Source organism: Lampetra fluviatilis, chromosome 22 (assembly GCF_964198595.1).
Source record: "Lampetra fluviatilis chromosome 22, kcLamFluv1.1, whole genome shotgun sequence".
NCBI classification, from domain to species: domain Eukaryota; kingdom Metazoa; phylum Chordata; class Hyperoartia; order Petromyzontiformes; family Petromyzontidae; genus Lampetra; species Lampetra fluviatilis.
This window is the reverse complement of record NC_136296.1, coordinates 9,194,045-9,220,693: the sequence shown is the minus strand read 5'-3', so window position 1 is coordinate 9,220,693 and position 26,649 is coordinate 9,194,045. Positions and strand designations below refer to the sequence as shown.

General features: G+C 47.6%; 1 protein-coding gene across 1 annotated transcript in view; it reads right to left on the bottom strand.

The window, feature by feature from the left end:
• Positions 1-26,649, bottom strand: part of LOC144938503 (extracellular sulfatase Sulf-2-like) — a 121,817-nt gene that overhangs the window by 54,640 nt on the left and 40,528 nt on the right. Inside the window, exon 2 of the mRNA XM_078866376.1 lies at positions 20,466-20,531. The gene's annotated coding sequence lies outside the window, so the exon portion shown is untranslated. The remainder of the gene's footprint in view (positions 1-20,465; positions 20,532-26,649) is intronic.

Below are 26,649 nucleotides of genomic sequence, written 5' to 3'. Positions count from 1 at the left end.
CCTTGTATTTATGAAATCAGATTAATCAAGCGCCCAATTAAAAATAAATTACAAATTAAATGTTTGTTTGCGGTGACCAACTGGCAAACAGCAAATGGAGAAATTAAATAGTAGACCGTGGGGAAAAAAAAAGATAATGAGAATTTTTGTTTTATCTCAACAAGACAATGTTCATGTTTTGCGAGCTACAAAAAAATGCTGCACTCAGGCTATAAAATGTAGAACAATAAATTATTCCGCAGAGCAGGCCACAGACGTAAGATCTACTGCCATTGATGACCACGTTCAAGGCTAAATGTTTATGACCAAATCTCTACGTGGCCTTTTGAAGCTGGCTTTGCGCTCCGGGTGGTATGAGACTGGAGCCTCAATGACCACGCCGGTGGTCTGGGGCTGGAGATAGGTAACGAGATGGGATGAAAAGGGGGCTCAGAGTATATAATTTAAAATGTGCCAGTGCCAATAGACGATTTATTATTAACAGCGGTGCTATGCTGTGAGCTATGTAGGTAGTCGGCCCTGGGGAGAGTCACCCATAAGTCTCACCCAGTTTTTAATACCATAATCATAAAAATAATAATTTATAGCCCTTTTGCCAACATGCTGCTGCATAGTGGCCTCTCACGCAGAGTCGTACCTTACCGTGTGGGTCGGCGCTGGCTGGTGAGAGAGGGGGTAAGGGCGGAGGTATGGAATTGGTTCAGATAGTACTCGTCAGAGATGTTAACCACGGCCGGGAGAAAGAACTCAGATAAGCGAGTTTACAATTGAGCGCGCTAACCACTTCACCCCCACTCAACCCTTTTTTTTACAATATCGGTCTTTTAAAAGACTCTCGCTAACAGCCTCGCCCCAACAGTCTACAAGGCTATAAACGGCGTTTGCTGCCGGATATAAACGTTTGTCGGGTTCTTCACGTAGTGTGCTAACCATTGCCCCAAACTGCTCATGCGTGTGTTCTAATGGGTGCTCAAACTGTATAAATATATCACTGTTACCTCTATATTGAAGCTCTGTTGAGCTAAGCAGTGCTCATGTTTAACATTTATATTGGTCTGTTCAGTTCATTTCAAGCATATAAATTTGTTGTTCGTGACTAATTCTAAAAGTTCGGTACACAATACTGAATGTGAAATAGGCCAATGTTATTTCTTTGCACGTTGAGTATTCACACATTCAACGGGCGTACGTATTAAAAGTAAATTATTCCGAACACAGTGATAAGAGTTGCATTGAGGTGTTGTCAGTGACAGCCTTGACGTGTCTGTGTTGCACGTGTGTGCATGCAATTTACAACCTTCTGCAACAATACACTTTTCAACTATTCACATAAAGGGGTAATCTGCCTACTGCAGTATTTACAAAGGAACCCAAATGACCTTCGTGGAATTGGTCTCCCTGTGACAGAACTATGTTCGTCACCGATTGTCACCAAAATCCAATCTTTTTCATGTGCCACCATTTTACAAGGCTGATTTTTTTTCCCTACGAGTAGAAATATTTCAACCGCCATCTCTGCTTTGAGGCAGGTCCTATACCCGTGCAAAGTGTGCCCACGACATTGTGCCTCTAAAGTCACGTGAAGCTTTTGTTGTTCAACCGGTAGAGAACTCAAGACCTCACCCGGAGGAGGCTCATTTTCAGGGGTGACCTTGCGTCATTAAAATGACAAAAACGAATATAAACCTTGACTTAAAGCTTTCGTGACTGCAGGAATTCATAAATTTTGGGTCTTTCGGTAAAGTCGCGTAGAACAAAAAAAAATAACAAAAAACTACGACCTTTCGATCGCCACACAAGCAATCGTCATCAGGAGGAAAAAAAGGAGGGGGAACGCTGCTGAGGCAGACTGTTTTAAAGGTTTGAAATGAGTGTAGCCCAAGGGTCATAAACGGGCGACATCCACTGCGAGGACGCGGAGGTGGCTATTGTAATGTGAGAGATTAGCATGTTAATGTCGGCGTCATCATTTCTCCAGACCGGAGAATCTACAGAAATTTGACTTAAAACTTTCGTGACTGCAGGAATTCATATTCTATGGTTATTTCGGTGAAGTCACAAAGATAGGAAAAATTTATAATAAAAATAAAGTGAATACAAATATCACAGGAATTCATATTCTATGGTTCGAAATTTGGCCGAACATCCCAATGTAGCAGGATCCTCCTCAAAAAAGTCTTGAGATTCAGCGAGGCTTTCCCGAGCAAACGAAAGGCATCACCATTCTAAATATAATTATAATTGCGTACAATGTTTCCATTACAGGCGGTGGTGATGGCGACGGTGGTGAGGTGCTTGTAAGGCCTGCCGTCATCAAGGTGAGTCACAATGGACTTTAATTCCGAACCCAGACCCACACACTAAACTTCCGCCCAAAGCCTTGGATTAATAAGGAAGAATTCCCTCTGTGGGACTGGTACCTCTTCATGATTTCCTGCCGGGCTAAGGCCAACCTGCACCGCCCAATCCTCTTGACATGCTCACGCCCTCGCTCTCTCACCCTCTCTCTTGCGATTAAAACCTCACTACATTGAGGGGAGGTGGGTGAGGTACGCTCCATTGAAATGGAAACGGCTCGTTTGGTAACAGAGCGACGACGGGAGCAAAGGCTCGTCCTTGCGATGCTTCGCACGGAGGAAACGTGCGTGGATTATGACCGCCGGTTTTTACGAGCAGTTTATCCCACAGTAGTATCTATCGCCTTGACAACGGCTCACCTTTGACCCTTCCGTAGCGCGCACTGTCTTCCCGAGGATTGCAGCCCGCACGGCGCAATTTAATTTTACATCTTATATATTTATTTATATTGTTCCCGAGAGAAAACAAATATATCATCGTAAAGGCTATGTTTTTTTTTCTCTATTTCTCTCTTTATTTTACATATTTCAAATGAAAAGGGAAATCCCGCCACACAACAAATGAACACAAAATGCACTTTAGAGATTTAGTGTGCCGCAGATGACTTGTTTGTAGATTCTGGCTCTGTGCGTGTGGAGTGTGCGCGTGTACGAACCTCTGGGGCCTTCTCCGCCGCAGATATGCATGCGAAACGTGCGGCCCCTTTAAAGGAATATCTGCGCCAGTTTTAAACATACAACCAGGCCTGCCCACGATCACTTCTGAGGTTAACCAGGATGGACTGTGTGAGCAAGTCACGGATCCTTGAAAGATATGAACACGGTCCAAGCGGTGAGCTCCTCGAGCAGGCGAGGCTGCGTTGGCTGGGTCATGTATCCCACATGCCCATCTACCGCATGTCCAGCCATCTCATTCCCAAGCAGCCTCTGCTTGGCCGGATTGAGGGGGCTAAACGGGCACATCCTGAGCTAGTGAAGAGATGGTACAGATGGGCTTGCAGATGACTACCGGTACCAGCGGTGTTAAGATCGGCCTCTGTGGGGGAGGCTCGTGAAGGACGCTACTGGGCAGTTGGAGGCAGTCGCCCTTTAACAACGGAGCAACAAACGGAGTGCCGGGCGGATAGAATGCAACACGTTGGTACCATGGGGTCCACAGTTGGTGCACCTGCCAGTCTTCCGAGTCAACTCATGGCACCTGCATCTCTCCCCCGTGATCTGTCAGCGAGCCTTCCACACTTCACGTGGCCTCAACGTGCACCGAGCCTGGCACAAGCGCCGAATGGTGGTTGCGTGGGGAGCGGTAGCGTCGTGGTTCATAGTGTACTGTGAACCTGGCGACCCGAGATCGATTCCCGCTCATGGCCAACACCAGTGACAATAATATGGACCGGACCGGGCTTCCCCTAGATTGACTCGGCCTTAAATGAGTACCTGGGGATGTGGTGTTTAAAACAGCACTAGGGATAGAATGGCTGCCGGACTGTAGCGAGTGACCGACTCATGTGCCGTGCCGGCCTTCACAGGTGCTGGCTTAACAGCACTTGTCCCAACGGTATGCATGTTAAAGGCTACTCACTGGACCTTTGTCTTTGCGTTGTGTGTTCATGCGTATGCCTGTGTGTACGTGTGTGCATGTCGCGTGGCTATTACATTTTTGTTTGCGTGCGTAGAAACATCGCCATGCGATTCTGCACACGCCACTGATTGCATCGGTATTGAGGCCGGGCCCCTCTTGCGCGTTGGGCCGGCCTCAAAACCAGAAGCTCGCGAATAGGGCAGCACCGTTAATTCGGCCCGTGCCGATATTTGAGTGCTATCCTTTGACACGAGTGGGCGTCTTTCTTGTTCCACGGGATTACGGTATTCCGGGGTTACGGTGCTCCGGTTTCCAGCACCCCGCCCGCCCCACCGCCGCCAATGCAAAACCACTCATTAATGAAATTGGTCAGACATCCAAATGTGCTTAGTGAGGGGGGGCTTTTGTTGTTGTTGTTAAAATGAAGGGTAATTATTGTTTGTCTGTGCCTGCAGCAAAACGACACTCCCTCGCATGTCTGCAATGTCAAATCCTTAATACATACCTGTCAACCCTTATCAGTGCCTACCTTATTAAAGACCAATTCAGACCTTATTGGTCACCCCGTGCCCTTATAAATCTCAACGTTCATCCTACAAAGTCCCATCACGAGGGAGAAAAGCACAAACAAATAGACAATTTTTGCCCCTATTTGAAACGGCTGTACGCCATATGGACCTGAAAATTCAATTTCCCTGTACAAGAATACGGGTAAACCGTATAGTTTGACAGGTATGCATTAATGCAATTGGCTCGACATGCCAATGGAGAAGGACCCTCCGAGAAAAAAAAATGACTCTTCATACTTAGTGGGAGGCCTTTCGTTGTTACAATAAATGGTAATTGTTATTGTTCGTCTGTGCCTTCAGCAACCACACTCACTCGCATGTCTACAATGTCACCCTTAATAGCTGCACAACGTGAAGCGCTTGGCAGATCACTGAAGTTATACAACGACACGAGTCAGAAATATGAATAGCAGAGCAAAGTGGTTTGCTGCACAGTGGGATCACTACACATTCGGAATCAATATCCCATCATACATTTTAAAAAATTCGTGCGGTTGATTGCGGAAGAAAGTAAGGTCTGCCCGCTAATATCGAATTATTTTGATATTTATTTTACCTATCTGTATAAAAGTAATGAATTGCAATTCAATTAAATCTCGACAAGAATGTGCTTAAGGAGCACTGCGGACAGGCTATAATTAAGTCGTTGCGACACAGACAAAGAGCGGGCATTTAAAAAAAAGAAGAGACAGGGTCTTTCTAGGATCACACGTGCCCTCCAGCCAAATAAGTTTCCAATCTAATGGGAGGGCTTCCTTGCAAGCGCAGCAATCGTCTCACACAGCCTGCGGCGGACTTCAGGCGAACGCAGACGCACGCACAGAGAGCGAGGGAACGGAGCGATGGAGGGAGCGACGGGGGAACAAGCGGGGGAGGTGAGAGAGAGCAAGAGGGGGAGGGATCCGTGGAATACATTCCCAGCTCACTTCGTCACACAGGGCAGATGCTCAGAGTGGGTAGATATTCACTTCGTCACACAGGGCAGTAGCTCAGCGTGGGCAGGGATTCACTTCGCCACACAGGGCAGATGCTCAGAGTGGGTAGATATTCACTTCGTCACACAGGGCAGTAGCTCAGCGTGGGCAGAGATTCACTTCGTCACACAGGGCAGATGCTCAGAGTGGGTAGATATTCACTTCGTCACACAGGGCAGTAGCTCAGCGTGGGCAGGGATTCACTTCGCCACACAGGGCAGTAGCTCAACGTGGGCAGAGATTCTATTCGTCACACAGGGCAGTAGCTCAGCGTGGGCAGGGATTCACTTCGTCACACAGGGCAGTAGTTCAGCGTGGGCAGGGATTCACTTCGTCACACAGGGCAGTAGCTCAGCGTGGGCAGAGATTCACTTCGTCACACAGGGCAGTAGCTCAGCGTGGGCAGGGATTCACTTCGTCACACAGGGCAGTAGCTCAGCGTGGGCAGAGATTCACTTCGTTACACATTGTAGCTGCTCAGCGTGGGCAGAGATTCACTTCGTTACACATTGCAGCAGTTCAGCGTGGGCAGGGATTCACGCGACGGGAAAGGGAAGGGAGGAACCGAAATCTAAATACTGGAACGGCAAAAAAAAAACCCTACCCTCACCAACACACGGCGAAAATATTCAGACCCGCACCGTCTTCTATTCCACCGCCGAGCGAGTGCCGCACCTGCTGTTTTTAATAAATATTGTTCGCCCGTGGCAATTTTTCTTGCTCAAATTCGCAGACTATTTAACTTTCTTTGGCAGGCGTTTACATTTTATTGGCTGCCCTATTTCTCACTCTCTCGCCCTCTCGCTCTCTCTCGCTCTCTACTCCTCTGCTGCCGGAGAGAAGGAAGGGCTGGGTGATGCGAGGCTCGGCACGACGCGTGTCCATCCGAGCGTTAAAGTTCCCATTTGCTCAGCCGGGCGCGCCTTTCCGGGCAGGCGTTTTCAGAAAAGTGCTGCCCTTTCTCGGACCGTGAAAGTGGGCATTTACACCGACTGTTTGAGCAGGGAAGTGCCTGCTTAGACAGAAACAGTGTCGTGTTCCTCCTCCTCCTTAACAAGAGCCGCCATGCCCACCAGCCTCCTCGGCGAAAAAGCTTTCTGCGCAAAGGCCACCGGCAGAATTTTCCACCCTGATGCACGGAAGTAAATTGCTGTGTGGGCGCCGAGAAGCAGTCGCCCTGGTGAACGCCGCGGGTGCATTAGCGATTTCGGCAACCCAAGCGACGTGGACAATGTAGTAAACAACTGTGGCTTGCGCAATAGAGGAATAATAATGGCAACATCGACACGAACTCTCTCTCTTTCTCTCTCCCCAAGCCCTCTCGTCATGGCCAGCAGCCATCGACGCTGGCGTGTATCTCCAGAACACATTGCCACCGCGAGCAACAATCGAACCATACATATACATGAACGCTCGTTCGGAACATTCGGTTGCTTTCAATTTCCACGCGATAAGCCACTTTGTTGTTGAGCTATCATTTGTGATAGCCAGTGTCGCTTCAGAAAAAAAATAACTATACAGAGCTCAGAGGGTCTGACCTGGTAAAATTAAAATAGGATGGTTCAAGACCCCGCGACGTCATTCGAAAATGAGTAGGCCGCGTGTGTCGGCGTCACTGTCCGAATTTGCCACATTTTATAAATTACCTGCAAGTTTCTTCATTGGATTTGGGCTGGGGGGGGGTGGTGCAGAGCAGGCTACTGGCAGCCAGATGCCAAATCGAATGCCATGTGCCACACAGGAACAACTGCCACTGGGAGGTCCTCTTGGTTCGACTGCATTAGGCCACTGGAATCGGCCAGGTGTAATGTAAGGCACTTTGAGTTGCTGAGGCATTTAAGCACCCTATAAATGCAAATACTTATCCTTAAGAACACTCGTGATTCATTCCTATGGGTCTCAAACAAAGAGGAAAAGATCCCTAAAATAGACCATTTCCAGGATCATAACACAGTACATTAGCTACGAGCAACCACTAGACAACCACAATTATACGGGTGCCTCATACATACACAAAAGACAAAGATCACCCATATAGCCTGCAAATACTATTTGGGCAGGTGCTGTTCGCGAACATCTATGAAAGCCGGCACGGCGCAACGAGGGGGTGGGGGTTAGCCGGCCAGCAACATCTGTGGCTGGAGGTTTAACATCTGAGAAGCGAAAATGAATGAATAAAGAAATGCTTTTACTTTCTGAAACGTTCCAAACGCCCCCCCCCCACCCCACATCAAAAAGTGCACGATCAATGTTTGACACACACCTGATTGCACGAATGCGTGTTTAAGGAAATGCGGCGTTAGGTTTGGATTGAGAGACTTTTGCGTGCCCTGGCTTCGCTCAGGGTAAACTTTCACGGGGCTTCTCTCGTAGCCGACTTTGCTCGTTTTGTTTGCTTCGCTTTCAGAGTTCGGCGACCTGCTCGAGTGTTTAATTCTCGAGTATCACAGCGTGCCCCCCCCCCTCACCCACACGCCCCTGCCCCCATTTCCTACCACCGCCACCAAATGAAGAGAAACTGCTGAAGTCGACGTTTTCATTTTCCTCGGCTCTGCGAGTTTGGGCAGCAGTGGCGGGTGAGGAGCTAAAGTCTGTCACTCGTTCCACCACTTAACCGCATCGCGTGGAGGTAGTTTCATCATCGTTATCATCACCATGGTCGTCGGCAGTCGTTGGTTAATCCACTGCTGGATGAATGGCTTCCCCAAGCCACCGCCAGGTCTCACGATCTTGAGAAGCAACAATCCACCCAGCACCAGCGCACGAACCGATTCCGTATTTCATCACTCCATCTCCTCCTAGGGCGGTTTTCCGCTCGGATGCTTTCCATTCCGTGGCCACCAACTCCATTCATCATGACTCGTATTATTGTTGACCATCGCTCCATCATCTCTTCCAGCGACGTGGGAATGACGGACGGTATTTTAAACGTTGGATACGAATTCGGTGTTTATTTTGTATTATTATTCTTCGGGCGTTAAGAAGTGCGGGCTTGCAAATGCCTTCGCAGGCACACAGCCGCTGGGACAGGAGGTTCGTTTATTCAGGTGCTGGGCGATGCCTCCACTGGAAGGAAGGAAGGCTGGCTTTGGGGTGGTGCCTCGCAATGTAAGAACCTCCGACTAATAAAATGCACCATGAGACATCTCCTTTACCAGTGGCAAAATATAGTGATAGGTTTTTACCCTTTCAACTGGTACAGAAACTGACACCTTTATACAATGCATCATGTTTGCAATAACCACAACACAAGCAGTCCAACACCAACGGAGACTAGGCTCTAATAAAAGCTGTCTCGGGTGTGGACCAATCAACTTCAAGGACAGTGCATATCATTATCAGAGTTGTTTCTTTTTGTTTGCATTTTGACTGCTTGTGTTGTGGTTATTGCAAACATGATGCCTTATATAAAGGTGTCAGTTTTTGTGTACCAGTTGAAAGGGTAAAAACCTATCACTAATAAAATGCAGTCAAACTTTCCCCCTTCTGCCCGGTGTCTGTTGAGTAACGAGACGCCGCCGGTTGCACGTGCGCGCGCGTTCTTCCAATGTGCTGCATGAGTGCCTCCCCGCACCCGGCAGCTCGTGCGGGTGGTTACTCGACACACTTCATCGCGCTGATCACGGGTGCGGGGGTATTGAACGGGAAGTGCAGATGTACGATACAGAGATGGATTTTTTTGCTGCACCGACCTCTGGTGACGATGTAGAGCCCAGCCACGGCAGCCTATCACGCCTAGTCATGTGTCGTTGAACGTGGCTGGATCTTGAGCGCGTTGATGTGGACGCCCACATTCGTTTGTGTCAAGGTGGAGGCGCTATCGGTGTATTCTATTTTTTGTGCCTATCAGTGAAAGATTATGACTATTATGCACACAGTTATTCCTGCAGAGTACGAATAATTTGCCTGTTAACTGCAAAGTAGAAAATATTGCATTGGATTAATTTATGACATCACTCCTGGTTGATTCACGGAACGTAGGAGAAATTTTCTGCACCACTCCTCTGATAAGTAAACGTTTGCAAATTGCACAACTTTCGGTTTCTTGATTAGGTGACAGTGAGAAAAACAGGGTCATGAATACGAGGCACATCGGGAGACATGTTAACACCAGCAAAGGGGATCTATTGTTGCAAACATCATTGCTTGTGCTGATGATAACATCGCTACTTGATCGGTCATTAGTTCTGCTAATGGGACTGGGGGGAGACAGTGCCTATGTGAAATGTATAACATCATACAGGGTGCCAACCTGTGCTAAAAGCGAAAATAATAATTCCCTCCGATTGCCCATAAAAGCCTGGGGTCTCTATAGGAGGATGCTGAATTGAGATGCGCCGCCAATTGCATCAGTGACAGTTTTGCATGCGAGACGACGCCAGATGTCTTGGAAGAGGTGGCGATACCCACGCTTTAACCCCACCACGCCCTCCGACATGCACAATCGACTGACTGTGGTGTACCCCGTTGGTATCGTTGTTGTACCTTTGCATTAAATGCCCGCGCCTGCAAAGATAGGAATCGAACCAGGCCTACATCGGATTAGCAAGTCCAGTCAGCGTGCGAGAAAGCGTTACACCAGGGCAGGATCATCCGTCTTGAAGGACAAAAAAACCCCCAAAATTGCGCGTCTCGGGGCGGTGACCCTAATTGATGCCGGAATCGACGAGCACCAGGCAACGAGTGACAAACGGCGATGATGGCCACCGCGGGACGAAGACCCTGACGGTAATGAAGGCGCCGAGAGACGTCGGGAACGATGACGGATGCAATGTCCAAAGGTTTGCGATTCCTAACGAGGAGCAAGCAGGTCGGGGTGAGTGACGGTGACGGCAAAGTAAAGCAAAACAAATGGTGGCGACGATCCGGAGGAACGCCCCCCCCCCTCCTCCTCCCTCCCGGTACATAGGAGCAAAGGGGTGGGAGGGGGGGGCAATGCTCGCGTGCGTGAGCTGAGCTGGAAATAAACGAGCGGCTGGATCTGTTGGCGCAATTATGAAACGCGGCGTCGCGGAAGAGGGAGAGCGCCGAAAAAAGTTGGAAGTAGAAGCGCTGGGGGGGGGGGGAGAGTAGCGCGCTTGGAGTTACACTTGGGGGGGGGGGCATAGAGAGGAGCTGGTGGACTGGAGAGTGCAACAGGTTAATGGGATACTTCAAAACTGTTGAGAGGAGTAATTGGGGGTATGCATGCTGAACTTCTTTCGCACGGCACGTAGCCAAGCGCCGCTTTGCTCGATAGCTGAGCCACGTGGCCAGTGTCAGAGGCTACAAGCTCACAGATTTACAATACAAATTAACATCTATACAGCGCATATGTATAGATGTTGAACTTCTTTCGCGCCGTACGTAGCCAACTGTGCCAATCGGAGGTGCGGGGGAAGGACACCAAACTAAACACAAAAATCAGTTCTTAAAAAAAATAGTTTCCAATCTAGATTTAAAAATGCATAGCTCCAGTGGTTTCCTACTGGAGTTTGGGTGGGACACGCAGCTATAAGGGACAATGGCCGATGGTCAAGAATCATGACAGCGGTGCGGCAGTCAAGGAATGGAACTCGTCCGGGATGGATTAGGAGATTGAGCGATGAAATCAGTTCACGTGCAGTTGCCAGGCGGATCATGGCGGCCGCTTCGGGAGGCCTTGATCCAGCTGTGGATTGAACATGGCTAATGATGATAATGACAGAGTAAAGATAACAAATAAATCAGCTTTATTGCCGCGCCCGACTTGACACGTGTGGATAACGCGTTCGTAAACATCGGAGCGTCGTCGCGCGCTTGGCTGCGTCAAAATGCACGGCAATCAGATGTGGCGGTAATGGTTTCATTAACGGCCTGCCAGTGGACAACTTTGAAATGAATTATCACTGCCCCGTACGACCCAGTACAACGCAGGCACGCGCAACAAGCACGCCACACGCCGCCGCTCAACGAATAACCGCAAATAATAAGGAAACTGACACGTTCAGATATGCAATTCTGAAGCACGGCTGACGCAGCTGCACGCCGGGCGTGCGCACGGGAGATTTGTGGAGGAACAATCGTGAGAACGATCCCACCACCACCACCACCACCACTCAGCCATCTTGAGGCTCAGTGCCCTACAATCATGCAAATGCGGCTGTGGCACACAGCAACAAACGGCGCAGCACTTCATCAACTCGTGTCCACTCTGAGCCGATGGGCATTTGTGTGAGTCTATGGGTCTCTGTGTGAGTCTGTGGATCTCTGTGGGTCTTTGTGGGTCTCTGTGAGTCTTCGGGTCTCTGTGTGAGTCTGTGAGTCTCTGTGTGTCTCTGTGGTTCTCTGTGAGTCTATGTGGTCGCTGTTTGAGACTATGGGTCTCTGTGTGAGTCTTCGGGTCTCTGTGTGAGTCTGTGGGTCTATGTTAGTCTATGGGTCCTCTGTGCGAGGCTATGGAGACTGCGTGAGTCTGCGGGTCACTGTGTGAGTCTATGGGTCTATGTGAGTCTATGGGTCTCTGTGTGGGTCGGTGGGTCTTGGTGTGAACTCGTGTCCAGTGCGAGCGTTCTCTGAGGACATGATTGATTCACGCTTGTCGTCCTTCGAAGCCATCAGCTGGATTTACAACTCAGACATCGATTTATAGTTGCTACTCAATTGATATCTGTACGAGACAGCGAGACCCTCGATGCTACAACGCAAGTCAGAACTGCAGAGAGCGGGGGCGGTTGCAGAGCAAAACTGCGTGATTTATTTTTTCGCGGACTGCGCTGTTCGGTAACGACGCTGCAAATCGTAGCCACCCACTCTCGCATAACCTTTCTCGCTCTGACAGGGTGATGGACGATCGTGGGACTACTCCGCTGTCGTGAGATGACACGCCACAAGGGCCCATTCCCATGCACACCGCATGTGAACCACTCCGGCTGAGCCGGCAGGAATTCTGTCTGCACGTCTGGCTGTTAGTCTGTCTGTCTGTCCCGCACGCAGATACCGACACACCTGCATGCAGTGACAAAGCAAAGTCATTAGCAAGAAACAGGGCTCACGCAAACTCACTGATGAATCCATCCATTCATTCATTGGATAGAGACCAGGGAGTTGTTCACAATATTTGGAGTGATTTGAAATGTCGTGGAAAATCAAGCCTCGATAGGGAATTTCAGATTGATCCAAAAAAATGGTTTTGTTTTGGATCAACGTGCTGACCACTGTGCCACAGATCTGCGGATGAATGACAATCGAAAGCCAGGTCCAAATAATCGATCCGGACATGAACTCAGAACCGTAAAAAGAAAGGAAAAACCACTGTGCGTATTTTTTGTATAAAATCTAGACACACATGAAGGGAGTCCCAAGTCTAGAAAGATGAAGACCACGGTTTAATCACGAAGCACGCCCCGTGCCTGCAGGCTCTGTCGACAAAGTTAAAAAGTAATGCGACTACTTTATTCTTAATTACCAAAAAACCTCTACGCATTCGTCAATAACGCTGTAAATTGCACATATATATATTGGCAACGGACCTTGTTCATAGCAGAGAAGGGCAATTGCCCAACAACATTGCACGTTGAACACATTTGTCATTTCTAGCCAATGCTATTGACGACTGCGTTGAGTTGCTTCGTTCACTGTGCATCACTGCCAATGCACAAACAACAACAGCAGCAGCAAGCAGCTGCATCGTCAACATAATTAGTTTCATTTTTGTTAAAACAGGCAATTTCAGGAGTTTTTTCCACCCTTTCCTTTTTTACTCCTGCTACACATATGGCAACCAGCGCCCGGCTCCATTCACCCTCGGGCCGATGAATTTGCACGGTTTCGCTTCGACCGCCCAGCCGTTACGCTCGGCCCCCCCGTGGGGGGTTCTATGTCGCGACGCCACCGCAGCCGTCAACGTTTGGCGGCGACGGACGGCACCCTGGCAGTGGCGCCCGCAAATCGGCCACGGATCCGGGGCTACGCTCGCGAGGGCCGTGTGCGCCACCGCTCGCAACGCTCGCGGAGAGAAGACGCCCGCTGAGCCCCCCGGGGGGGGGGGGGGGGGGGGGGTGCAGGCGAGCGTTGGGCAATTGGCGGCGGTTAGGCACAATCACACTAAGAGCTCTGAATTGACGAGGACATCAATGCCGGGGTTCAAAGTCGCAATGATTTTGCCGCTCAAAATGAGCACTGAGGCCGTTGGCCATCTCCGGAGTACGAGCCCCCGTGAGGGGGTGTTGGAAACTCCACGATTCCGTGACGGCGGTGAGTCCCCTCCGTGTGACGGCTACCGCTGAACTTCCCCGCAACGCGATGGTAAATGTCGCCGTAGCACGTTCATGGCTCGTTGCCGGCGGGGTTCATGGTTCGAATCCATGGGCCACCCTGGTTATTTACCGGTGTAATAATAAATATATATACATTGCCGTCTGCTTTACAGTGGACATGAAAGATCCCCTGACATCAATGTGTGCCAACGCCATGGTTCAAATTTGAACATGTGTTGAACTTCTTTTGCACCATACGTAGCCCACTGCACTAATCGGAGTTGCGGGGAAGGGCATCAAATTAAACACAAAACACGGCTCTAAAAGAAATGAGATCTAGATAGCAATCATCGGCCTCCAACTGCAAACACTGGCAGGAACCTCTTGAAAAATGAGTCATGAGACTCGGTGAGGCTTTCCTGAGTAAACAAGCGTAATTATAATTTCACAGAGATGCAAGGAACAAAACAACAACAATCGCCATTCGCCAATAAGTGACAGCAAAGCCGTGATTATAATATATATTATAATCACACATCCCCCCCCCCCCAATATTCAAATATGCTCAAAATGTCCCCCCCAATATATTGCTATAAAAATATTTTAAAAAATACAATTTGCTATGCTATGTAAATAAAAACAACAATTTGCTAAACCTTGGCCACAATATCTGGACTTGTCTTCATATAACAATGCTTAGATTTCTGTTCATATGATTGTGGTTATGGTTGTACTTTATGAATCCCTAATTTCTGCCATTACATACAATGAAACAAGAAAAGGTAAAAAAGGAAAAACAGAGTAATGTAATGTAATACACTATTAAACATTATTGTAAAAAAAACATTCAAAAGTCCATTCTATGTGTTAGTGACATTTTTAATATTTTAGGCAGGAAATGGCAGGAAATGAGTTTTCAAATTAGATTTTTTTCTGGGGGGGGGAGGACCCCCAGACCCCCCGGGAGATTTGGTCGCCCCCAATGTTGACTCCATGGCGACGGCCTTGAGTGACGTCATCACGTCGCTCCCACCAAGCTCGCTGCATTTTGAGGCCATCGCGTGAAGTGTGGACGGCTGAGCTGCTGGCAGGGGAAGTGACGGGACAGACCCAGGTGTTGTGCCTCAACTGACTGGGATGACTGGCAGATGCTGACGTGGAGAGTGAGTGCACACACATGGACACAAAAAAAACATACGGTATGCACACGTGCACAAAAGTAAAAGATCCACCCATTGTAGCCTCATAAACTAGTGGGGCAAGTGCAGTTAGTGCGTAACTAATAATAAGGCCAGCACGCTACATCAGGGGGTGATACGGCCACCGCCACGCCCGACCGCATGTACATCCTCATTGCTGATGTGTGTATGTATGTTGAACTTCTTTCGCGCTGTGCGTAGCCAACCGTGCTAATCGGCACTCATTTGAGGCCGATTTGACCCAGAGGAGGCTCACAACTGATTCAGATATCGCCCGCCACGAACGTTAACCGTGGCCGGGAAATCGAGGGAAAAGCAGAGGCGTGAATGCCTTGCAGGACTAGAAGAGCGGTACTGGGTAGGCGCACCCATAGCAGTCAGAGGCATTCAACCAGACAAAATGTACTCCTTTCACCATCCTGCACTGACAGGCCTGGTGAAGTATGGTCAAACAACCCCCATGACCAAGGCACCTAAACCCCAGTCGCCAGCAGCTCTGGATGCACCAGCCGGCCTGCTTGGGAGGTGATTGAATGAAAGTTGGCTACGTACCGTGCACAAGAAGTGCAACATGCATGTGCGCATACGAAGAGAGCAGAGGGTGCTAAGAATCGCTGGGGACGAGCAGCATGCCGACTGGATCTGACCGTCGGTATAAGCTCCGTGCACTAACCACTGTCTCACCGCTCCCCATTGCATATACACACACCAGTGGTGGATCTAAGGCAAGTGTGAAGGGATTAACCCCCCCTACCCTTCCGACCCAAAAAAATTGCAAAATTACTTATATGTATAGGGTGGTCCAGATGTCTTGTGACCCAAATTCAACTCCCTAAAACGTCATATTAGTGTATACCAATGGGTGTATATCGTAATGTAAGCAATACAAAGTAAAACATAGTAGGGGTATTTAATTTGGGGTCACAAGACATCTGGACCATCCTGTACGGTAGTGCCCTCTTAAAAAACACTAATTTCAGGACCCCGCATGTAGGTTACGCCACGATGGCGAGATGTTAACAACCTCGCCTGGTATACAGGAGGTCGTGGGTTCCATCCCTACCCTGACGCCCGCTGTATATTTGGAGTTTGCATGTCTCACTCCCCGCGGTCGCGTTGATTTTTCTCCTGTTCCTCCGGTTTTTCCCTCCACAAGCCACTTTGTTGAGGTGCCATTTGGGGCAAGGTCGCTTCTTAAAAAAATATCTCTCTTGCTCAGTGGGCCTTGCCTGGTAAGATAAAAAAAATTGTATAATTTTTTTCCTAGATCCACTTCTGGCGCACACACTATTCAAATGTAGTTTAAATCACGTGACATTATTGGAGCGGGTGATGATGACGGTAACAGTGAAGCTGTACACCACAAGAGTCCTATTGTTCATTGTATTACCACGTGCAAGCTGTATTTCCACCACCACGCAATAACAACTCTTGAAAGCTGGGGCTTATCTCAATTCTAAAATTATTCTAAGTGTTCCTTTTAATTCGAATTTGTTCACGAAACATGTAAATGTTGGCTTTATTTACGGTTGATGTAAAGAAACTACTGAGCTTTAAAAAAATGTCGGCCGACTGTGTGTTTTTTTTCTGTCGCGAGGCAGTGTTTACGATGAATGTGATGAGATGTTATTATATTCGCTCTCTCAACGCTGCCAATTCAGTGCACTATTCTTATTTTTGTCGACTGCATTAAACAATATTGTGTTCTTTAAAATAAACATTACAAAAAAAACATACCAATATGGCAGAGGTGCTGTTTAGAGCCTGGTAGACTGTTGGTGAAATTGCTTTCATCCAGTATATTCAAGCCAACATGGTGCAGAGGATGCATCAGTGGCACAGCGCAGTGCTTTATCATCCTGGTTATTTGAGTTCGATTCCCTGGCATGTCCAACATCAGTTTTTGCTGAGATATCTTAACCAGTCTTGGGTCAACACTGTCCACGAACGGACGGTGGCTTGCGTGGCGAAGTCTAGCGAACCAACACCTAGAAACCAACACGTTATGCCAAGGCTTTTATCCAGCAACAGCTGAACAAGGTCTGTAACTTATTCTTACCGTGATAGTTTTTGTACAATAGCCCGTATGGCGTTGAGCACTTGACGACACTGCGACCACGTTCTGGGTACAAATTTGCACCAATGGGTTGCAAGACCACGGATTGCTATGACACACAAAGACAAATATCCCCTGTATAGCCTTAACAGACCGTTGGGGCAAGTGCTGTGAGCGACCACCTATGAAGGCCGGCACGGCACGCGAATGGTTTGGGTGGACAGCACCACGCCCGGCCGCCTTTGTCACCCCAGTGGCGATGTCTATACACCACACCAGGTAATCAGGGGAGGACCAGGACCGATTCAGATAATCGTCACTAGTGTTGGCCGTGAGCAGGAATCGAACTCGGGTCGCCAGGTTCGTTGCGCAGTGCGCTAACCACTATACTACCGCTCCCCGCCGTTCCCCGCCGCTCCCCGCGATATGTGCACACACACACACGTGCCGAATATTGTGACAGTCTGTTGAGAAACGCTCGCACACGAATGCATTCACGCGCACCCAAAGTTTTGACAAAGCCACTTAATTCCCATCCATTCCGCCCACACGTTTCTTCCCCACCATCCCCCCACCCACCTTCCTTGATCTGTGCCCCCATCCCGTCAGCCCCCCCACGCACTCCGATACAATACCCCGCTGGCCAAATATTTCGGCCAAAAAAGCGAAAACCAATTTGCGTTGACGGCTTATCCGGCTTACTCCGTGCTCGTTACGGCTGAGACCGCGATGTTCGCAGTAGGGTGCCCTTAACAGATGCGGGCAGTCGGACCAACGCTGGCTCTCACTGGCTCACTTCAGGCTTTCGCAGGCACTCAAAGCCCCCCCCCCACCCGCCCGTGCCGACACCCCCGGCTTCTCGAAGAGAGAAGCAAGCACAATGGGGCTGGCACAAGCTGCCCTCCCAAATTCTCACCCCACCGCCCTCAATGCCGCCACACCTAAGGGCCCTCCGTCGCTATCGCCTTAAGAATTGAATGCTCCATCGCAGCGAACCGTTTCACTGCGTACACGGCCGTTACTTCGTAGGGAGGTGTAATGTTACACGCTTAAAATGCCAGCGGACGGAATTTGCCCAGCTGGGCATGTTGTTAAATACATTATAAATTACATACAAAGACCTCCACCCCCATGTGTAGCCTTTAACAGACAGTTGGGGCAAGTGCTGTTCGCGAGGAGTGCCTGTGAAGGACAGCACGGCACACGAAGAGGTGGTGGAGTCAGAACCACACCGGCAGCCTTTATCTTCCCACTACCAATGTGAACACACCGCATCAGGTATGCCTTTAAGGCTAAGTCGACATAGGCGAGGTCCAGGTCAGCAGTTCCGGGGTGCAGTGCGCCAACCACTGCGCTGCCGCTCCCCACCTCCACAAATATTACACTTTGTGTGCTTTATGTTTCACAGTGTAGTGTAAAGATCCCGTGACGCCATCTGCAAGAGCAGGCCATTGCGTGTTGGCTCCAGGCTACAACATTGGAAAAATGACACCGCAAATTACTCAACTGGAATATACGGTACACAGCAAGCATGGCACCCGAATGCAAACAAAAAAAACTTGGCAGGACCCTCCTGAAAAGGAGTCATGAGACTCGGGTAGATTTTCTGGCCAGACAAACATAATTGTAATCAAGCAGTTTGATTGACAAGTGGCTGTATATTATTATTATTATTGTACTGTAACGTGTGTCGCATAGAGGTGGAGTAGTGGCCCAGTGGTTAGCACACTACACTATAAACTCAGAGATGACAGGTCACAGCCAACATCAGAGCTGAGTGATAACTGAAATGATATTGAGCCTCCCTTCTTCACCAATCCACACTGACCAGCGTGGTGAAGTATGGTCAAACAACTCCACGGACCAATACGATATGGGAAGCCCCTTTGTTTTTCAACGGATTGACCATGCATTATACTTTTATCACAGAAAGCATTAGCATATCTGAAAGCGAACAAACTACATCGGATAGGATCACAATTTTATTTATATATACGTGGTTTCTTTCTCATTAAAACACTGAAATATCTTACACCAGCAATACATTATGCTGTACGCATATACGCACTGGGAGGTTTACATATGAATGTCGTGCACATAAATCGACACACACATTCGGGCGAGGTGTGGGAGACATTGAAAAATTAAGCGCAGGCAACGGTAATCCATTATGTTTTATTTTTTGAAGGAGACAATTTATTATATTGCAACAGGAGAGCTTTTTACATTGTGGGCTCGTGATTTATTTCGCAATTACTCTGCTGCAAAATTCTGAGTGCGTTCATAATCAGCCCGTAAAAAAAAAAATCAAAAGCAGAAGAAGAAAAAAAAACTGGGTAACGATTTATGGTTAAAGTAAATGATAATGAATAGCGTAAACAGCAATGAATGCCTCTGTACGCAGGGCGTTTGATATATTCGGGCTGATAATTCATTAATTTCGCCCGTCACAGATTTTGAATACCGCATGGCTACGGGGAACATCGGCCGTCCCGATCTCTTCCATGAACTCACACTTTGGCATGGCATCCTCCTTAGCAGGCGGTGGGTAGGTTTCGCCGAGCTCTGCACGTCCGAGCGATTACCTGCTTAAATGAGCACTTAAGTGGTGCTCATCGTCTCTTTGCAGCCCTGAGCCAATGCTTTGGAAATTCCACACGAGTTCCATCGGTTGGACAACCACCGTTGACTTCCCCGCGAAGTGGAATGTATTTCATAGACAGTGGAGGGATGATGGAGTGAGTCAACCTCCAACCAAGGATTTGAACTCACAACCTCCCCACTGTGAGCGCTCGCTCTAACGGTGACCCACGTGGCCAGCGAGAGTTACAGGCTACACGCTCACAGACACAGTACAATTTACAGCTATACAGCGCCTATGTATGTATGTTGGACGTCTTTGTAGACAAGCGTGGTAATCGGAGGTGCGGGGGAAGGACAACAAACGAAACACAAAGCAGGTCTGAAGAAATTAGTTTTTTAAATTTCGATTTAAAAGTGCGTAGCTCCAGTGGCTTCCTAATATCGGAAGGTAGAGCGTTCCAGACGGCCGCCGAAGCGCATCTCAAAGCGCGTGATGCAGACACTTCACAGGGAGGTGGGGAGGGGAAACTTCGTGCATGAAAACAAATGTGTCTTAAGTCTTGAGTTCAAGGGGAACAGAATTCCAGACAAGCTAAGATCATATCCACCCGGTCACCTAAGCATTGCCGCTTTATAAAAAAAAAATAACATCATCGGCACCACTGAGGGGCTGGGTTCGAATCCAAGCAGCCGCATGTGATTAAACTGAGTCCTCAAACTGTAGTAAGTTGATGGCTTCAGCCCGGTCACCAATGACCGCACAACAAAACCCCCCATCAAATTATATTTTGGTTCTGCACTTAATGTGGCTAATTTCCAGCTCTGATAATGAAAATATCGTCGAGACCGCGATGCGATGAACCTCACACGCATCTTCAGAGCAAGCAGCAAGTGCTGCTGCCCTTTTGTTCTGTGTGTGGACCAGACGTTACCTCGAGGTAGCTCTGAGGTAGCTCTTTGAGATCCGCTTCCTTGGGATGTTGGGCGGTTGCACTCCTCTGCAAGGAATTCAAAAGGATACGTTGATTAGTGACATGACTCTGGGATGAAAACAAATGTGAGGAAAAACTGCAATGAAATGAAATCGTATCGCAGCAGCACAAAACGCAACACACCTTAAACAATTGCTGCGAGAAATTCGTCTGCTCGCGCGATTGAAGTGAATCAATCTTCCCAATCAGTAGTCCTGAGCTAGTAACATGCGAATGCGGAATCTCTTTCACAGTCACACCGTGCCTAAGTATTATCAACATTGGGCACACTGTTGCATTATTGTGTTACCCGCTACGTGCGGCATTTTAATGCTACCGGTTCATTTCTAGATAATTAACTTTACGATGCACATCAATTTCTCGAATTGGAGCCTGCGGTAGGTTTTGCTTGTGTTTGCCGTTAATAAACTTGGATCTAAATTAGCAACTAATTTACGACCGTTCAACATCGTTAGGTCTTGTTTAGCGTCACATTTCAAGGGAATATCTACAAGTGTTATCTTCAGTGGAATTTGCACGTGGCACACGTTATTTTTAAAATTTATATGATACATTTTGAATGATAAGCTTAGATAATATCAAACATCAATTGAAATTAAACGTCAATAATTATAACAAAAACAATGGACCGCCCCGTTGTCAATACAATGATGGATGAAGGCCTCCCCCATTCTGTGTTGGTCATGGGGAGAAATTTGATCATACTTTACCATACTGGTCATGGCAGATTATTGAAGGGGTGTGGGAGGACCAGGATATCACTCATGTCAGCCAGGCTGGGAACCAAATTCAGCTCTCGGGGATCACAGCGTAGTGCGCACACCACCGACGCCAAAACCAGCGGCGAATATCTGAGCTGGTCCTGGGCCTCCCCCTAAGTCAACCGGCCTTCAATGAGTACCTTGTGCAGTGTGAAAAATCAACAGTGGGAAGACAAAGACGGCCGGGCAAAGTTCTGACCACACGTGCACCGTGTCGGCCTTAACAGGTGCTCGCGAACAGCAATTTCCCAAACCGTCTGTGAAAGTCTCTACGGAGACCACTGTCGTGGCACGAGAGAACACACAAGCGTGACCCCGCTATGCAATTACATGGTGCCAATGGTTGGGCCACATCTGCTTAAACCACTAAGGCCAACCTCTGTGTCCCAGAGCATGGCTTCAAGGAAACAAGACAGCGAAGGTGGTTCGTGATCCGTTCACCATGTCCAGCCAACCCCTTAACAACCATCCACAACGACTATCCACCACCACCACCACAACAGTGTGAGAGGTTTTCGACATATAAACGACATTATTTGTATTGTTGTTATTATTATTATTACTTCATGGTTTGCCTTTCTATGTTCACAACATTGATTTGCAAAACAAAAGATTCACACACAGGTATGTAAGAATGCTGCGTAAGTAATTAACAAAAACTAAATTTAGAGAGCTTTTTCAATTCACTGCTGGATGAGGGCCTTCCAATGATTGTGTCGGTCATGGGGGTTGCTTTACCGTACCTCACCACGCTGGTCAGTGCGGGTTGGTGAAGGGGTATTGCTGACAAGCAGCCAGGTGGTTGAGCCGGAACCAAAATCACCCAGCCCAAAGCTCTGCAGGCCTCTTTATATTAAGGTGTTTTCGGCCGATTAATGAGTGTGTATACGCGTGGGAGGAAATCGGAGCACTCGGGAGAAAGCCCATCCGTGCGTATATATTGCAAAAATGTAACGTATACGTACACAGTACGCATTACATCATACAAAAGGGTTCCGCTTTAACGTCCACTGGGGACTCGTTAATCTACTCGGAACATGTTCAGCTCTCAAGCGGAGCCGCGTGCCACCTATGCAAGGGCACACGTGATCATTCTGGGTATTGAGCCAATGTTAGGCTGCTTTCTCTTACATTTCACTGCTCAGCTTCTGATTTATGCTGTGGAAAAAAATCGGACTGAGCCACAGAATAAAGGAAGACGGTACACTATAATGCTCTAATTCCCCACAGATATTATCTGGCTTTTTCAGAAATTGAACCCAAACCTCCGTCCAAACTGGCTTTGCGACAGAGTATACCAACCGCCGAGAATTCCTCCGAACATAATTGAATTATAACCTCTAATATGATTCCACAGAAATCTCTCCAGGATTCAAATTAATTCCCTTCTCTGATTAATGTATTTCCATAATAAATTATATTTTACCAGGGCCCTATCAGCATATATACATATTTTATTTTAATTCTTCAGTAACAAGCTAAAATGTTATGCTCGGGCTAACATTAATTTAAGAATATTTAATGACACCAATGCATTGCATCTGTCTTTCTCTCAACGTGTGCATATCCCATTCGTGGCGTTATAGTTGCATCACTTATTTAGGCTGCGTGACCTACCCCGTGTATGAAATGCCAGTGGCACTCACAAAGCCACATTGGTAGTTGAAACAAAAAACCAAAACACATATCATTTCCATACAAAACAATAAAACGCAATGCTCACACACCACAGACTTAATGCATTATTCATGAACCCATTAACAAAGCCATTAATGCATTAAAGCGCGTGGCAACAACACACATTTTCATAATGAATTTAAAAGCAAACTAATCCATGGCAACGTGATCATTATTATTAAGGTTACGAATTTGGCATGGAAATGTTTCCGCTGAAATTCATGACCGAGGTGCGGGGTGGAAGAAAAAAAATTCTGATTTTAATAGCCCTGAGCAAATCCAGTTTTTTGTTCACCTAATCTAATGTATGTCTAAAGCCATCTCCAATATTTCAGACTCTATTCACATTCATGGGGAGCTGCTGCTGGTGCTGCCTCGGTGGTGGTGTAACGGTCAGCACACTGAACTTGAAATCCAGAGGTCGCCAGTTTGATGCCAACCTCCCGGCATAGCAGTTGAAACAACGGGGCACGTTTACCCCTGCCAGCGACCATTTCATGTGCGTTGTTTACACTACGATGTTTTGTCGTGATTTAAATGATTTATTTTCATTTATTATTATTATTATTTTATTTCTATTATTTTTTACCTACGTGGCTCTTTCTATGTAACTTTGCCGCAGGGGTGGGGAACCTTTTTTCTGCCAAGGGCCATTTGGATATTTATAACATCATTCGCGGGCCATACAAAATTATCAACTTAAAAATTAGCCTGCTATATTTGGTCAAACATTTAATTAACTCACCCCTAATGTGATGGCTGGAACTGCTTCTCTTTGGCGAGGCGTGTGATGTTAGCTGCTATCGATGATGTTGCTACTCGCAACTGCTTTTCCAGGTTTGCTCCTAGATTTATTGAATTTCGAGTCCCGCCTGCGGTTGCCTTGGCAGGGCCACACCAAATGATTTTGCGGGCCTTATACGGCCCGCGGGCCGGACGTTCCCCACCCTTGCTTTACTGAAAGACCCAAATAATATTAATTCCTGAAGCCACGAAAGCTTTAAGTCAACTCTCACCTTTTTTTCAAAATGTTCCGCCAGCGTGGAAGAGAAGGCTAAAAACACCCTCGACGGAGACTGCTCGATGGAGATTCCCTCTTCCGCAGGGCTGCACTTTCATGCAACTTAAATTCACAAATTTCAGTCACCGCGGTGAGCTCCGCGTGCCGAAGCCGTGGCCGTAAACCGTCGTCACCGCACGCCCTCCGACAGCCAACGCGAGCGTTGGCCTGTCCCAAGAGTGCGTCCCGCAATCGGCTGAGTGCAACAGTTTCCACAAGAGTGGTCGCGAGCCTTCAGAGGAAGCGGCGTCTTTCAAAGGCGGAGGAGAAACGGTGGCAAACCGCCCCAAAATAATCGGTATTTGCTTCGTAAGTTGAAGCGGTGAGTTCAATAGGTCGAAAGCACGGTAGGTTTGGAGCTGCGACAAAAAAAAAAACCTCATCTGATGGAAGGGATTTAATTTCTCGTGAATAGCAATTATCTCAGCGCAAACGGCTATAATCCCTATTGTGCAAAAATGGCAGGTGTGCATGATTTAAATAAATGAGAGAACTCCTCTCATCCTTTGCCCTATTTACCGGGTAAGTTCCACGGCAGCTGTTGTGTCTGGAAAAAAACCGCTCTTGTCCGCAGCCCTGTAACTTTAGATTATCCGCGGGGTTATTTGCGATTTTAATTTTTTACCCTGCGGATAAGAGGTGTCTGCGATACTGGCCCCTTGCATCACCGATGAGAAGATGGGTTCTAATGTAGAATGTCACGTGTACTGTACATCGATGGGTTCTCGCCTCGTGAAATAAAGTCGAGCTATACATTTTCTGCTTAATATAGACACACTTGCAACTCTCTTCCACATCACCCCTCTTTCCCCACTGTCGCAAACACATCATCCGTCGACCATTAACATCCTCACCCATTAATGTTATCATTATCACCACCACCACCACCATCATCGTCATTACCATAATTATTCCTGGGTGGTTAAAATGAGCACCACTGTCAATGATTTGTAAAACGTTCACAGTAATTTGAAGGTCACTTTCTCCCTGCCATAGAAATGTAGACAACTTGCGTTGATGAAGACCAGCCACTGGTCATGCAAGTACAGAACAACGTGAGCGTTGTGTTGAGAACGTTCCATCTCCATTCGTGTCATGTCATTAGACAAAGAAAAGCAGTGATCTGGTGGTTGTCTGTTAGATTGGAGTCAATCCCAATTCATAAATTCACCAATCTGGACTTCTCCACGCCCATTTCCCAAATTCCTTCTTTGTAAGAAATGTATTCTCCACAGTCGCGCGAATGATTAGTTTGTGTAATGTGAACTAAGGGACCGTGTCAAACAGAGAGGGTTCTTGCTCATGAACATCTTGGCAGTTCGCCAGCATTGATGTAAGCAGGCCTGGCTGCTGGTGAGACAATACATGTCAAAACCGGCCCAGAGTTTTTGCTTGTGTTGAACAAATATTCCTGAAGTCATTGCACTCCCAGAAGGTTGTGTAAGGGCTTATGGGATGTGTATTGTTTTTGTATGTGTAGGGACAGATATGTGAAGGAGGTATAGTATCTGCGTATTAATTGTGTTACTTATACCCCCCACAATGATGCTGATGAATATCATGTCTTTCATTTAAAGAAGGATCCATTATATTTGCGTGTGTTGCTGGCTGTGAACTTCAGTGGACATTGACGCGATCTAACCGAAAAACCTCTATTATGTTTCGATTTAAAGCTTTCGTGACTGCAGGTATTCAGCTGTCCTCACCTGAGGACGGCTGCTTGCGTTGTGGCCGAAACGTCGTGAGAATTATTTTATTATGTTTTATTTTTATTATTTTATTACTTCCCTTCTACGTGACTTTACCGAAAGAACCACGAAGACCTCTATTATGGATATTGTTACTTTATTCTTTACGTCTATTTAAAATTGTAATTATCGCTCTCGATTTCAAACAAATACATTGCACCTCTATATACACGCATTACATCTCAATGACCATGCAGATATCGTACCGTAACGATTCGCATAATCAGAATTACGATCGTTCATTCGAAAGTTACGCCGCTTCTTTCGCTATCAAGTCGGAGTTGCGTCTCGGGGAAGACGGATTAGTGAACGACTTTACTCACGATTGATTTCATAGGATTCAGTCAGGCAGCAAACGAGATGATTGTTAACATGAACAAGGATCGCTCGGCAAAAACAAATGTCTCGCCAGAACACGACTCTCGGCCGTTTTTAATCGACGCGATGACATCCACGAACAGCTAAACACAAGGTACACGGACAAGATGATCCCTTCTCAACTACACTTACCGATGAGGTCAATTGCTGTGAGCGACACAACCACGACCAATTCTCAACATTCGTCTCTGCATTGTTCATACTCTTCCACTGCGCACAGACCGCACAGTCGGTGCGCGCAAAGCAAATTTCCACCCACGCCCCAACCATACAACCACGTGGCAGAAGATATTTAGGGCCACACACACACGCGCACACGGCACACGCGGCACACGAGCCGCGTGACAGACACCGCAAGCACGCAGACTTCTATTCCCTAAGGAGAATTTGCCTGAAGGGCGAGAGAGAAAGAGTCGGTGGGGGGGTGGGTGAAGAGAGCGAGGCTTAAGCCCTGTAATCGCAGCGTACAAACCGCCTTCCGGGGCATCGCTCAACCCCAT